General features: G+C 33.4%; 2 long non-coding RNA genes across 2 annotated transcripts in view; one reads left to right on the top strand and one right to left on the bottom strand.

The window, feature by feature from the left end:
* Window positions 1-1,462: 1,462 nt before the first annotated feature.
* Window positions 1,463-2,855, top strand: LOC140685739 (uncharacterized). Its single transcript, XR_012059108.1, has 2 exons — window positions 1,463-1,580; window positions 2,696-2,855. It is a non-coding gene; the product is annotated as an uncharacterized lncRNA (long non-coding RNA).
* A 9,961-nt stretch (window positions 2,856-12,816) lies between these two features.
* The window catches only part of LOC140700045 (uncharacterized), a 31,690-nt gene continuing 30,890 nt past the window's right edge, over window positions 12,817-13,616 (bottom strand). The window contains exon 3 of the long non-coding RNA XR_012078264.1: window positions 12,817-13,037. This is a non-coding gene — a long non-coding RNA (uncharacterized lncRNA). The remainder of the gene's footprint in view (window positions 13,038-13,616) is intronic.

Genomic DNA, 13,616 nt, shown 5'->3' with positions numbered 1-13,616 from the left:
CTAATTGGACTACAATAAAATTAAATAATTTCAATCATCAGAAAACAACATTCAAAGAGTGAAACAGCAAGCCACATAAAAAGAGGAGATGCTGGTAATTCATATTTCTGGAAAGGATTCGTATTCAAAATACATAAAGTTCTCCTAAAATTCAGTTTTAAGAAGCAGCCAATATAATAAGTACAAAAAGCAACAGTCATTGCACAGCAGAGGATATTCATTCCAATGGCCAGTAAACATATGAAAAAGACTCAAATTAAAAACTCAAAAGCTGCTACTAACCACCTATGAGAATAGCTAAGATGAAAATTGCAGACCAGGTAAGAGAGAACATGAAGCAATAGGAAATTCATTCACTGTAAATTGGTAAAGTCCACTTTTACCAATCCCTTATATGACTGTATTTCCAAGCTGAATACATGCATGTCTTATGACACAGCAATTTAGATACATAAACAATAGAAATTCATAAAAAGATTTATCAAAGACAACCCAAATGTCCATCAATAATAGAATGGATAAGGAATCATGGAATATTATACAATGGCCGTGAAAGTAAGAAAATTACTATTATATTTCAAACATGAATGGATCTCAAAAGCGTAAAAGTAAATTAAAGAAATTAGATGCAAGAAGTGTCTATGTTGTATGATTTCATATAGGTACATTTCAAAACCAGACAAAATAATCTATTGTGTTAGGATTCAGGTCAGTAGTTACTCTTAAAAAATGGGTTGGTTAGTGATTAAAAGAGCTCAAGGGGACTTTCTAAGGTTCTGATTATATTCTGTCTCACTGCTTGTTACATGGGAATGTTCACCCTGTTAAAATTCACTGAGTTTCATGCTTTTGATTGTTCATTCTTCTATTTATTTCTTTCAATAAGAAGCTGGAGGAAGTATCATTAAAAACATAAATAAATGAATATAGGCACACATTTTAATGAGACAGAACTTAATCAAGAAACCTAAACAAAACCAGTTTTGTTCTTACTTTTAGACTATATTTTCTTAGTACTTAATTCAACTTATATTATATGGTTTCATCCTAACTGATTCATTTCCTTACATGTATGTTACACTACAGACCTTTCAAGGGTCTTCCCATGATCTTCTGTCCTTTTCACCGTGTATTTTAAAATGGGAGAAGCACCCATTGAATGGCTAATAAATTACTTAAGCATGCTCGCTTCTTTTCTATACTATATTACCTAGAAAAGGAGGATTTTATAATGCATTAACATTTAGGTACCTACCTAGCATAATTATGACAATATGTATTCACAGGGATTTGCCACTAATTTATTCTCATTGATATTAAAAAGTGAATTATTATAAAAATAAAGAAATGTCTGTTCTTGAGTCATATATAACACAATATTACTGAACAAAATCAGAATATATATAATGGTACTTTTGTCACTATTTCTCTTTCCTCTGTATTAAAATAAGAAATGCCATGTAAATAATCTGTGTGGTGTGTTTATCAAGAAATAAAGAATGTAGAAAATTCAAGTCACTGTGTACAGAACACTCGTAAGAAATAACTACTATGAACTGGAGCTGATCAACTTGAGATTAGTAAGTGTGAAATCCTAAGTGTAAAAATTGAAAAAAAAATTGTACTTTTGTCTAAGATTGTTTAAGAGGAAGAAATCATTATATAGTTATACCCTTCTCAGGGAAAAAGTGAATTTCTGGGAATTGCCAATAACTCACCTTATCACAAAAAGATATTTATTGAATGAGAATATATTTATCTCTGTTGCTAATCATAAACTTTAAAAATGTAAAGAATTCAGCCTTAAAATTATTATATAAGCATGAAAAAGTCAGATATAAGTATGGAGACATTTTGAAGAAGAGTTAGCAACAGGTAAGGATCAAACATTACTTGTTGCAGAAATCGTGTTTCATTTGTAGAACTTTGTGAAACATTAATAATAAAATCTGAGACTCACCTGGCTTCAGTTTCAAGTAAACCTGAAACTCCGGGAGGTTCAACAAAAGTTTTGCCATGGTTCATGAACTTTCATCAAATGTGGGATGATTTTTTTTTTTTTGGTTTTTTTTGTATATGTGCTGCCGAAGTGAGCACTTTTTTTTTAGTTTTTTTTTAGTCAATAATTTCACCGTGTTTAGATTTCTTTAAAAATGGAAACTTGCAGATGAAAAACAAAGGACGCTAAAATGCAAACAATCTTAGGGTTACTTTTTATCAACATAAACTGGTGCATTTTTTTCCCGCTTTTTAAAGAAGTTTTTTGTCAATTTTGACAGAGCAAAAAATACCTTAGTTTGCTATTCTATCTTTTCTGCATAGGAAACTTAGCAGTATCAATATTACCTGTGATTCTGTTTTTCATGAAAAACCAATAGGAGTGAGCATAAGTGCACTTATATAGTAATAATAATAATAATACTGATCTATTGTTCAGTTACTATCTTAAATGCTATACAAGTACTGTATAATTTAATTCCTACTACAGTTCTCTGTGGTAGATCCTTTTATAGACAAAACTAAGGTTCAGGAAAAGGGAAAATAATTTGTCCAATCAAGCTGCTAATAAGTAGCAGAACAAAAATTTTAACCCAGAGAAAATAATTATAGAAACTAAACTCTTAGCTACTATAATATTGTGGCCGTCACTGCTAGCAACCTACCCAAAATCTATTCTCCCCTTCTTTTTTCTAAGATGTCAGCAGTGATGGTTGAGCAGCAAAATAGAAAGAGCCTGGACCGTTGATTACTTCATCGATCCTTATACCAACTAGTTCTTCCTGCTTCTGGATTTCTTGTTAACTGAGAAAAATAAATGCATTTGTTTATTAAAGCTCTATTGTAGCCATTTTAAATGGACTAATGATACTGCTTATTACATTGACCTACTGGAATTATAAGTGTAAAAAAGACAATCACTCAATATCCAACACATAATCTGAGTGTGTTCCTTGCTAAATCAGAGTTTTACTCTTAAGACACCATCTTTCTGAGAAACCAGAGAGCTGATCTTACATAGGGTCTTGGGAAACTTGGTATTCAAGGATTGAAGGACTTTAAGAAGCAGGAGTATTTAGGAATTGGTTGATTTTTTTTTTTTTGCTAAAAACTGGTTATTTAAGTGAAATATCACTGATTAGTTGACTTGTATAAATATATTCACGTAAGTGAGGCTGCAGCTAATTGGCTGGCTTCAGAAACAACTTGTTGTCATGGATTGGCTGTCTTTTAGAGGCATGGTTACAGAAGTGAGTTTTCACTTATTTGATGGAATATTTAAAAACTTGATTCTGATGGTCATGTATTGTTCTGGCAAAAACAGTTAATCTTTTCCATAAGAATAAGATTATTCCTCAGTAAGATTGGAAGAAGACCCACCTAGGAGTCACAATGATCCAGAGAGGGATTCCAAGTCCAGATTTTGGACAGCTTTATTCCTGTATTTTGAACTCATAATAAATATTAAGGGGTATTCATATTGTTTGTTTGATTTTTATTTGGTTTAGTTTGGTTTTTAGAATGTAACATACTCTTTCCCATTTTATACTACTGATGTAAAAAACCCTGCTGTTCTATATGTATAGATAACTGAAGTGTTGGGACCCTGGGGGAGGAAATATTTTTTAAATGTTTTTTAAAAAATTGAGTTTTAAACAATTGAATTAATTTTATTTAAAAAACCAGATATTTCTGAACCTCTAATCTATGTATTTTTTTAAAATCTCAAATGTAAAATGTGTTCATTAATTATTTAGTCTTGGAATAGAATCAATAAGGAACTGTTATATGCAATGTAAATGGAATTTTGAGATACTTATTTTAAGATAATTCAAAAGAGAAAGTAAATAAGTCATTAAAATTCAGCTTGATATACAGTTGTTTCTAAAGTAAGCATATATACTTACTTTCACTTCTATCAATATAGATGTAATAAGTATGTAATTGCACATTTTTTTTTAGAATAACTAAATTTTGTATACAAAGCCTAGAAGAGACAACTTTGCATGATAAACTTTAGTTTAGGATTTCAACTTATGGCTTATTTTGTTTCTGGAGGTTACTTTGGTATACTGCTTTTAGAAAAAGAATTTCAAATTGAGTAAAATCATTCTCTTTGAACTTTCAATAAAAGCAATTATGTAATATGATATATCAATTTCCTAGAATAATAAAGGAAGTAAAAAATTAAGTAAATAAAAAAATTAGAAGTTTTTTTTAAATAAAATGACAGTACTAAATACATTTAGAAGCTTCTGAAATAGAGATTTGATTGCTGATTAAACATTAGTGGTCTTTGTATGCAGCATGTTACTTTGATGCAGTATCCCACACTGCTTTTGAAGTTAAAGTTGACTTTTCGAGCAGTCCAAGCAATATAAGGCTGCCTACCTACTTTAGTCCTCTAAAATGAGTAAGTATATTTTGGGGTCATAATGTTCCATTGTCAGCCAACTTTGCTTCTACTTCAGATTGTGGAGAAAGAATCACTCATTAGTGACACTCTGTGAGAATAACAAAAATACAACATGTAGAAAAACGGAATACCAGCATCACTGGATTCTCTATGAATATCTTTGAGGAAGTTTGACAATTGGCGGGAATTAATCTGAAGAGGAAGAAAGTTGAGGTACTGACACACGTAATGCATTGATTGAAGGCATAGTTTTTTCTTGAAGTAGTCTGGTGTTCATAATAAAGATGTCCCAGGCTTGTACTATCTACATGGTACATAAAATTTGTCATAATTACAAAAATATTTTTAAGCACTTAATGATTTTGTTCAAATTTGGTTTTCTAAATAAGGTAGAAGCAAATAGCTGAAATATAGTGCATGCATGACTATCTTCATACAGATTTTTATACTTGAAAAAAATTACTAGTTAAAAAAAGAAATATTACTTTGATTTGGACTCACTCCCCTTTTTGGGCAGTATTCATAAATAGGAGGCATACAAGGACATATGTTCCATTTTAAAATCCTGTCCTATTTTCACTTACCTTTCAATTCCACCTAACAAATGGGAGTATTTAAGAATATTATATATAAATTTGAAAGACCTTAAATTTATTATTCAAAAAAATTCTTGTATTTTAAAAGATGACCGAACAAACTTTCACAATTTTAGAACACCAGACTCTTGTAACTACCTTCAGATTTGAGTTTGAAAACATGAACATTAGGTTAATAAGTGCATTACTGAAATTTTCTCTGCTGCCACAGAGATTTTAGACAGGAGGTATATTAAGTGGTTAATCAACAGTTCCTCAGTGGAGCCACTATAGAAATTCACAGCTGCCTGAACCTGAGTTCAGTAAGGTTTATAATAAGAAAATTATAGTTGTTTACTCAGGAAATGAAACTAGCCAAGTGGCAGGATAGCTCTCTAAAACAGATGCATCACTTCAGTCTGCTATTTATTGCATGTGTATTCTCATTTATCATGGCTTCCTAGCTCCTTTGTAGTTCAACACTGACAACTGTAAATCAACAGAAAAGATGAGACATAGTGAAGAACAGTTACTTAAATAAGTGGAAAGCATGCTTGGTATTGTGGTTATAAACAATTTGTATAGCATTTAGCAGGAAAATAGTACAGCCTCTGTGCCAAGAGTATATAACCAACAGCATTTTCAAAATCATAAAACCATTTAGTTATTTGTCATGAAAACATAGAAGGGTAATTAATGTATGGAAACTCTATCAGTTGCATTGTGCCTATTGCTAAGAAGGCTTTTTAAATGAAATTCCTTAATATTTAAAGCTGTTTCTCATTCATTCACTTAATCAATTCCTGATTCTGGTAGAAACTTTATTTTTTGCTGGCCAGTTCTATCACAGTGATCTCGGGTTCCATTTGGAACCCTACACTTGACTAGAGCATTCATCAAAGCGAAAAACATTCTGTTCTTGATACTGATCCAGTTGCTTAGCCTCTGCCCTAGAGGATTTGTATTAAATATAACAATGTTGTGCACTGTGAAATTTCTCCTAGTTTAAACAACACTTGAAGCATATCCTGTATGTAATACACCAAAGGTAAATGATGATCAATCATACGTTTTTGAAAACTGCAGTTCTGTCAGTCTTCAATTTAATCACAATCAGTATCTGCACTTCCTTTATTTTTACATAAGAGAAGCATTCTGAGCATACTGTTGGCTCAGGAAAACTGTAGGATATACTGTGTGGCTTATTTCTCAATTAAACATGTTGAGTCATTAATATCAGTCAAAACTAGAATAAAACTAAATAGTTTAAAATCCTGCAATAAAATGTCTTCCTTTTAAGTCCTGAGTTTTATAGCACTAAGATGAGACAGTCAGACTGTTGTTTTGACCTATCATGCACGTGTCGTCCTTCCAGGATTTTCCATGTTATTGGACAGGCTTTTTTATACTTTGTTTGAAAAATATAACATAAACTTTGCAATAACACATGTGAAATGAAATCAGTGCAAATACCGTCTATATAAACTTGACAAGTTCAATTCACAGAAAAGGCTGAAATGTCAACAAGGTCTTGGTCAGAAGGTTACAACACTTGCCTGCTATAATTACTATTATTATTTTATCTCTCTTGGCAACAGATTATGGTTTGTTTAAGCTAAATAATTCTTGAGGAGGCTGACGTTGAGATGATTTAGTGCATAATAGGGCTTGGCTTGTTAAACTACAAAGAATTAATCCCACTAGATTTCACAAATAGCACCTGCTCAAGCCTGCTAGAATTTAAGTCTACATGGAATGCGTTAGAGCAAAATTTGGCAGGACTGACAGACTGCATTATCAAAAATTCAGAATGTTTGCTCTAAAAGAAACCTGCTCTTTTTACCACTGAGTATTTGTTTGGAAATTAACCCTGAATTAGCCCATTTCAAATGACTGAGTAATTACAAAATAATTTTAAACATTGTGAGATATATAATGTGGTGTTAATTACTCTAAAAGAGTCTCTTAAAAATCTTTAAGAGGGACTCAGGACTCTTCTAGAGTATCTATGGATGGAACAAATGCATCATTGGGTATAAAGAAATATTAGTGAATCTAGATATAAGAAATTTTGTAGGTTTAGTAAGTAGTTTTCCCAAGTTCATGTAGTATATTGGCCTTTTCTTGGCTCAAACTCATGTCTTTTCTTATAAGGGCACTAATCCTGTCATGCTGGCTTCAGCCTCACAACTTCATCTAACTCTAACTGCTTCTCAGAGACCCCATGGCTAAATACCATCACACTGGGGGTTAGAGTTCGACATAAGAATTTGGTGGGACACAAACATTTAGTTCATAACAGTGCATATGTATATATTTGTTAGGAATGTAAAGATTAGAAATAACTAATTTAGCAATGATATAGGCTTTCAAAATATACTAATCTTCAGGGTGTTTAATAAAAAATCATAATGCTAGAGATTTTTATTATATCTTATATATTTCTTACTATATAAGTGTCATAATTTTTCTCTATAGTAAATATTGTTCTCCCTGAATCTCTGTCACTAACAAATATGCACAGTTGTTTTATAGGGCAAATGATCCAGTTGCTGTCAATTCTAGAATCAATGATTTTATTCTAAATATTGCATTTTGTGTAACTTATTCTTTGTTTCCTTTCTAGACTCAGAAAAAAAGCCAAGTGTTCACATTCAAGTATGGCAAATAATATCTTCATTTTTATTTTATTTTCTCCTTATGACAGAGAGGTTAGAAAGGTGTTGAAATCTTTGTTAGAGATTCTGTGTAAAGTATGAATTTTCTTTGGCACAAAGTGGAATTAGTATGTGAAAAAATATTGGAACTGAACACTTGTAGTATTTCAATCTGTTTTCTGGTGATTTAATGAGCCATATAGTAAATAGTTTAATTTTTATGTGATAGGGAAAAATTTTAGTGTTTTTAATGTTAAACAGAAAGATGACATGCTAATATGTAGTATAAAAAATCTTTTACTTGATAATGGACTTGCCATAATATATTTTGACTTGTTATCATAGCAGCAGCTTCTTTAGCTTGGTTTATATAAACATTTGGTTAGTTTAGTTCAGTCATTTGTTTTAGTATTTATACTTTATCTAATTCCATATATTTGAACTGGGGCACATATTTTAGGATATTATCAACTTGTGCATAAGAAATGTCGGGGGTTCCTGAAAAAAAGTAGCTCCACTATGAAAATATATCTTTGGAATATATTCCTTATAAGTAAGTACTATCAATCAGGAGATACCTTGGAACGTATAAATTCCACTTACTTATGCTATCAAAGAGCACTCTAATACATCTAGGAGAAGAAATAATTTAAATAAGACATTCCTGCTTTATGAGAAAAAGGTTAATTGAGATATAATCACATACCATAAAATTCACTATTTTAAAGTATATAATTCAGAGATTTTTAGTGTCTTTACAAACTTTTGCAACCATTGCTATTATTTACTTTTAGAACATTTTCATCACCCATAAATGAAACTCCATACTCATTATCAGTCACTCTCCATACCTCCTCCCCACCAGCCTCTGGCAACCACTAATCTACTCTGTGTCTCTATGAATTTGCCTTTGTGAATATTTCATACAAATGGAATCATACAATGTGTGTCCTTTTGTGTCTCACTTCTTTCATTTAGCACAATGTTTTTAAAGTTCACTTGTGGTTTAGCATATATCAGTACTTTATTCCTTTTTGTGGTTGAATGGTATTCCCTGTATCGATATACCACATTTGTTTATTCATTTCATTAGTTGATGGACATTGAGGAGGGTGCTATTTTGAATGATGCTGCTAGGAACATTTGTGTACAAGTTTTTGTGTAGCACTATGCTTTCAATTTTCTCAGGTATATAACTAGAATTGGAATTGCTGGGTCATATAATAACATGTTAAGCTTTCTCAAAGGAAGATCAAACTTCTCAAAAGTGGCGGCACTAAAGTGGTGGCATCACTGATTAGGCAGATTAGGCAGTTACAGAGCTTTATACCTCCATATGAGCAACTGATAAGCTGGTAAAAATAATTAGAATTAACTTGTTTAGAACTCTGCAATCCTCTCAAAAACTTGCCATAACCAGGGGAAAGCTTAATGATGAAAGGCATTGCTGCATTATACTAAGAGAGTGCTCTGGCATTTTAAGTTGCTGCTCATTGTCCCCACTCCCAGATTAGCAGTAGCTATGATAATGGCAGCCTGAAATCCTGGTGTGGGTTTCTGGTGCCTGAGGAAGCAATGTAGACTTATTCTCAAAGACTTGTGGCTATGGATTTCAACCTGTTCGGCAGATCCTCGAAGGACTAGTGCAAGGGCTTGCCATTGTTTTGCCTGATTTGGAGTTTTTGCCAGGTCTAGGGTGGCTTCTTTGGTGGTCTTTGCAGAAAACATATAAAAGAAAAAGCATTAGCCATGGCACCCTTGGGTTTGCAGTCAAGACACGCAATGGAGAGACCAAAAAGTCTAGGAGGCATGAGGTAGAGAAAGGATGTATGTGGGGGAATAAGAGCTTTGAAAAGCTCCTGCTTGTGTCAGATAATAAAGGAGGCAGTGTACATGCCCAGGACTGGACATATTCTCAGAAGAAGTATAAGAGAACCTTAATCTTTTACCTCTGGCTCACCTTCAGGCTCCACACAAGCACAAGTGAAGGCTAAGGTAGAGTTCTTAACAGTCTGGCTAAGAGTTAAAAGTGTATCCCAAAACAGAGCCCAAGTGTAAACTGAGGATTTCAGTGGTCACACATGACAAAGAATATAGGCTTTACAGAAATAATTTAGAAAAGTCACTAAAACAAACAAAAAAAAATGACCCACAGCAAGCAGCTACAACCCTGGGGAATGAGAATAATCTGATTTCCAGAGCAGTCACATTATAATACTCAAAATTTCCAGTTTTTAACAAAATAATTACAAGACATGCAAAGAAAGAAGAAAATACGGCCTATTCACAGGAAAAAAAAAGACATTCATAGAAACTTTACAAGTACCCTGGGTATTGAACTTACTAGACAGATCTTTAGATGAAGTATTTTAAATATGCTTTAAGCGCTAAATGAAAATATGGACAAAGAATGAAAGGAAGCCAGGAGAATAATACTTCATCAAGTAGAAAATATTAGTAAAAAGGTAGAAATTATTTTTTTTTTGAAAAAAGAGCCAAATAGGCATCTGGAGCCTAAATATGCTATAACTGAAATGAAAAATTCACTAGAGGATTGCAACAGCTGATTTCAGCAGAAAGAAAGAATTAATGAAATGAGGTTAGGTCAATTTGGATTATCCAGTCTGAGGAGCCAAAAGAGAAAAGAATGAAAATGAAGGAAAAATAATGAAGTCTGAGATTTATGGGATGGCATCAAGTGGACCAACCTGTGTATAATTGGAGTCCCAGGGGGTAAAGGAGAGAAAGGAGAAGAAAGAATGTTTGAAAAAAATATTGGTCAAAAACATCTCTTATGTGATGAAATATATAAATTTACACATACTAGAGCTCTAAGAACTCCAGGCAGGATAAATTCAAAGAGATCCTTACTGAGACACCTTATAGTTAAATTATCAAAAGTCAAAGTGGCTTCATTTTACTTCCCTACCAGCAGTGTATGAGTGTTCTGATTCCTCTATATACTCATGAACACTTGTTCATGTCTTTTTTATTATAGCCATCTAAGTGAGTGTAGGGTGGTATCTCACTTTTTAAAATTGTATTTCCTAATGGCTAATGATGCTGAACATTTTTTTCACGTACCTATTAAGAAAACTTCATAAATCAGCAACTGGAGCAAAACATATCAGCCTTTGATCCAGCTAATGTGAAGACAATTTGAGTAATATTCAATGAGACAGACTCATTTGGCCACCAAGTGCAGTCAAGGATAATTCTCACACCTGTCCTGCTGGTAAAACTGTACCTAAGGAACTCTGTCCTCATGTGAGGAAAAGTTGATGAAAAAAACTTACCCAGAACTTATGAAGAAATCCTACAGTAGAAAGGAAAAAAATAGCATCATTCAAAGATTCCAGGGGGATGTATATCTTTGGGAAAAAAATAGTAAAACATTTCAGAAACCTTTCTGCATTTTCAGTATGGCATGAGAGTACTTGCACTCTAAAAAGTAAGAATGGAAAACTGTAATCAGATAACCAGTTCAAATGAAAATGTAAAGAAAATGAAAAGAATTGATAAAGTTTAACATTTCAAGAATAACATAATTAACATTTCCACTTAAGGAAATAAAAAAGCCTGCATCGCAGTACGGGGAATTAGCAGGGTGGAAAACAAACATAAGAAACTCCCCTTGAATTAACTGGAGAATAACAAAGATGTGAAATGATAAGTTGGTGGAGATTGAGGAAAGAGACAGGAACCAACAATAAATTATAGGCATAGCTAAGAAAGAAACCTAAACAATCTTTTAAAAGACACAGTTCAGATGATATTAATAGATCTCTAGATCACTACTCCCCCACTCGGAGAATTTTAGTTCCTGGCTTACTATCATTCCTTTTAGTATTACTCCTCTGATTATTCTTGATTGTTGGAAATTGCAATTATCACATAGATGATAACTTTTCACACACTGGCCTCTTGGTTTCTTATCAGCTATCCAGTTCAATATGTGTAAATGATGATGTAAAATTACCTAAACCACACCACTTCTGTGACCTGTGATTTGGAACCTCACTCTCTGACTGCTTCCTGCCTTGCTCTAGGTCACTCCCTCTAATACTCATAGGCACAATTCTCAGGCTCCCCAGCAATTTACACTCCATAGACCTTATCGCATTTTCACTTCCCTCCACAGGTAATCATGTTCCTTCTTACTCAGTTTATGTTCCTGTTTTAATCATTGTAATCTCCCCTTCTATATTATCAACTCCTGACTTTACTAAACTTTGTCACATTTTCATGGCAAAATCCAGACCCTTATTAATTCTAACTCTGCCTACTTCATTAATACACCAGTACAATAGAATAGAATAATTAGTATAAAATGCAAAATCATACTGACTGGCTTCATTTTACATTTGTGGTGTAGAATTGGGCTGCTTATAGAGCTACCTTCCTGTCCTGGTCTTTTCATTCTTCCCGTTGGCCTGAGGACCATTTTACACCTTTCTTCTCAAACCTCCAATAGAGTATTACCATCCTCACTTTCAGCTAACTTTGATTCACATTTGACTGAAAAATAAAATTGATATAATCAGGAGGGATTCTCCACTTCTTCACACCAAACTGCATATGAGTATGCTCTGCCTCCCTCCTCTTACAGTATAGAAGCTATTACTGCTTTCATTTAAGTCTAACCTCCCACTTGTATAATAGATCCTAACTTCTCTCACCTGTTAGGTCCCTTTCCCAACAATGTTCCCATTTCTTATGCTAATTTTCTGCATCCTAATTTCCCCTCTACATTGAGTTATTCTCATCTGAATACAAATACACCATATTTTCCATCTTCAAAAGAAATTATTTAGTCCCAATAGCTTCTTCAAGCCACCACCCCGTTTATTTGCTTACTTTTACAGCAGTAGTCTTTGGAAGGGTTTTATATACTCATTTTCTCAATCTTTCACATTCTTTCTTAAGCCTACTCCAGTCAAAGTTTCAATTTATCACTCTGGCAAAACAACTAACGCTAAGGTCACCAATCACGGGATTGCTAAATCCAAGGGTCAATTCTGGGACCTTCTCATGCTTTACCTATTGGCAGCCATAGTTGATACCTTCTCCTTTATGAAGCCTTTCCTCATTGGCCTTCAATCTGTTACAAGTCCAAACTTATTCTGCTTGCTGCACAATAGGCCAGTAAATCAGGAGACGAAGTGTTGGTGCAAGAGATAGCAACTTTATTCAGAAAGCCAGCAAAGCAAGAAGATGGCAGACTAATGTCTGGGAGATCCATCTTCCCCAAGTCAGAATTCAGGCTCCTTTTATACTAAAAAGGGGAAGGGGTGTGGTTGGTTGCAAACTTCTTGGTATAGGAATTCTTTGTTCTTGAAATCCATTGTTCTTGCAGCTGTCCACATGGGTCAGTCATGTGTCCCTGTAAACCTCCAACAAAACAAATGTTATTTTCTATTATACAATTTATTATCTCTATATGGATGAAAAAGTGTTAATATCCTTAAAGGTTAGAGCCTTGAGAATAGGCTATCCTATGTATTTCAGGCTATAGACAACCTTCTTTTACAAAAGGTACAGTATCAGCAAGACTAGGCCTAGGAAACAGAGCACAGGGTTAAAGTCAAAGGGACAGATCCATATGGAGTCAGATTTGTTCTTTTCTATTACATGTTGTCTGTCTTCTTCTTAAGCTGCCCCTTCTCAATCCCTTCATCGGTAATTTCTCAACTACTTTACCTCTAAACAGTGGAGTGCTTTGGGACTCAATCTTTGAACTTCTTTAAAGTAATTTCAATCCAGTCTTCAAGCCTTGAACATGATCTGTATGTTGCCCAACCTTAAACTCCAAGCTGACTATCTCTTTATGGAAATCTAATGAGTAACCCAAATTTTCAAAACCAGTAAACTGGTTTATTTTCACTCAAAATCCACCTCTTCTTGCAGTCTGCCTCATATCCCATGCATTGCTCAGACAATGTAATAATATAATCAAATTTGGGCTTTAAA

The sequence above is a fragment of the Vicugna pacos genome, chromosome 2, assembly GCF_048564905.1.
Source record: "Vicugna pacos chromosome 2, VicPac4, whole genome shotgun sequence".
In the NCBI taxonomy this organism is placed as follows: Eukaryota; Metazoa; Chordata; class Mammalia; order Artiodactyla; family Camelidae; genus Vicugna; species Vicugna pacos.
Note: the sequence above shows the minus strand (reverse complement) of the source record. Positions and strands in the feature narration are given on the sequence as shown.